Here is a 2,583-nt window from a genome sequence, read left to right as displayed (position 1 = left end):
CCCAGCCACGGCTACATCCCACGGCCATCCAGTTGGTTCCGGCTCACAGCCACTCTACAGGACGCAGTAGAACTGCTCATAGGACTTTGGAGACGGTAGCTCTTGACAGGGGCAGACATCCTCATCTTTCTCCCTTGGTGCGTGTGGTGGGTTTGAACCTCTGATTTACAGCTAGCAGTCCAGTGCCTCACCTGTAGCACCACCTCTCAGTCACTATGAGAGGGAACAAATCCCTCCTATATTTGCTTTTGCTGTATTCTTGAGAATCCTCTTTTACCCCCTTTAGTAGCTCAACCTCTCTTACTGATGGACAATCTTTTACATTACATTTTGCCTGTTCACATTACTAGTGTGGAGTCTGTCTCCTGAGCTGACCCTGCTGTATAGATTCCCTACTCCATCTGGCCTCTGTTGCTGCCTCCAGGCTGGTCCCATGAAGATTTGGCTTCCATCTTATGATTCTCATCCTGGGCTGTCTCTTTTCTGCTGTCTTTTATTCAGCTCCATCTGGAGAACAGTCCCGTTACTACGCAAGACAAAGATATCGTAAAGGGCTGAGGAACACCATGCCTTTGCATTCATCACTTACTCCCAGGATGCTTAGCAAAAGGCAACATTTCACCATAGAAAATGTGCAAAGAGCCGGGACCTCAGAATCAGGGGGCCTGGCTGCTTCTTAGTCCAGTCCAGGTTCTAAAGCATGTGTTTCATAGCTAGGAACGTTGAGAAGTTGTCCCATATAACTGCTCATTTCTTCACTGCTCTAATCAGCTGCCAGAGGTTTTAGCTCCTATTATTTAATGTGAGTCACGAGAACCTGTGCTGGGTTGGCTGGGTAGATTTTATTATTAGTCTAGTTGTTTTATTATCATTAGTGCAGTGGTTTTCCATTGGGGAAAACTTTGTCTCCTAGAGGACCTGTTTGCCACAGTGAGGGGCTCGATTGATACCTAGTGTGCAGACGGTAGGGGATGCTGGTCACTGTCCCATAGGAGATAGCCCCCTCGCAACACAGAAGACTGGCCCCAAGACAGAGGAGCCCTGGATTCATAGGTGCAGAAACCGAGGCTCCAAGAGGGGATGTGACATAGTAGGCTCCCACAGAAGAGTGGGGAGCAGAGCTTGGAGGAGAGGCCAAGTCCCAGCTGGGCTCTTGTTAACCATCCACTCTTCTGCTCCCTTATCCAAGGGCAGGACCAGCGACTGAAAGCCAGTGAGGTCCTGCCCCCAGGCAGACCGGTGCCTGCAGTTAGCTGGCATTCTCCTCTGGACACCCGGGTCCTGCCAACCCTCAGCTCCCTCACTCCCACCAGGCAGCCCGACTTCTTCCTTCTCTGATTGCTAACCGTATCCCCCGCCGTCGCAGGAAGATGTTCCCTCTCCTGGTGGAAGGGCTACCCCTTTCTGTCCTCTGGGGCCATTCCTTCCACCTTTGCAGGGGCCTGGCTCTGTTGATATCTCTCTCTGTCTCTGTCAACACTTTGCAAATCCACCACCTAAGACTTTCCCTGCACGCAGGCTTTTCAAATCGCCTGCACACTCAATCCTGAAATAAAGCCCATCCGTGAAGTCTTGCGATCACAGAGCCCCGTTCCTTTCTTGCCCTCCCATCCACACAGTTCTGGCTGCCTGGATTCGCACTCTCCAAGCCTGCTCCACGTGAAACTCCTACTCGTGCTTCAGACCCAGTTAAAATGTCATCTCTTGTCCTAAGATGCCACAGCAGCTGCTGTTGACACTGCTGTCTCCTGTCCCCTCTGCTCTGAGTCCTCCTGCAGCTGCAGACAGTTCTCAGCAGGCTGACAGCGTCTCATCCCAAGTGCCTGCACGTGAGCATCCTCCAGCATGGGAAGAGCTTGCTGGGCTGGGGGGCAGGTGAGGGGGGCAGGAGGAAGGTGTGTCCCCAAGTCAGTGGACAGAGGATGCCTCTGTGTCCTCAAGGATGGTGACTCTGAGGCATCTTTCTCGGTTCCCAAGGGTACCAAGCAACTGCCCATAGTCACCCACTTTGACTCTCTCCCACAATGGGCTCCCTGGGACCACACCCAGGAAAACTCCCAGCCTTCATCCTTGCCTGAGGTCTGCTTCTCAGTGGGTGCACTCACCCAACTGCCCCCTGAGGGAATTAGTGCCCCTTTCCTGCCCACTGTATCTGTTACTGCCCTTTCTGGGATAGAGGTTCCCATCATGGTTCCTGTCCCTTGTGTCAGACTATGAGTGCTTCGAGGGTGCAAACAAGCACCTACTCACCTCTGCATCCCATAACCTATCACGCCCAGCACATCAGCTGCAGGAGGTGTGTGCAAAGGGAGTCAGCGAGAGAGCGCGTGGATGGATGGACGGATGGATGATCACACGAGTCTCCAGGCACCTCCACTGGGTGGACAGATGGGGCAAAGTGAATCCCCATTACACGGGGTGGGGCCTCTCACCCCAGCTTCTCCCTGCCCATCAGCAGCCCCACCCCTGCGTGTCCTGCTCAGGCCTGGAGGCCCTCCCTCCACCAGGGCCGACTCCCCATCCAGCCCTCTGTGGCTGTCTGCTCTGTGCTGCCAGGACGCTCCTGCCAGAAGTCCCCGGACA

This window comes from Echinops telfairi, unplaced genomic scaffold (genome assembly GCF_000313985.2).
Source record: "Echinops telfairi isolate 266 unplaced genomic scaffold, ASM31398v2 ScPeMD7_7457;HRSCAF=8495, whole genome shotgun sequence".
In the NCBI taxonomy this organism is placed as follows: Eukaryota; Metazoa; Chordata; class Mammalia; order Afrosoricida; family Tenrecidae; genus Echinops; species Echinops telfairi.
This window is presented reverse-complemented; position numbering follows the sequence as displayed.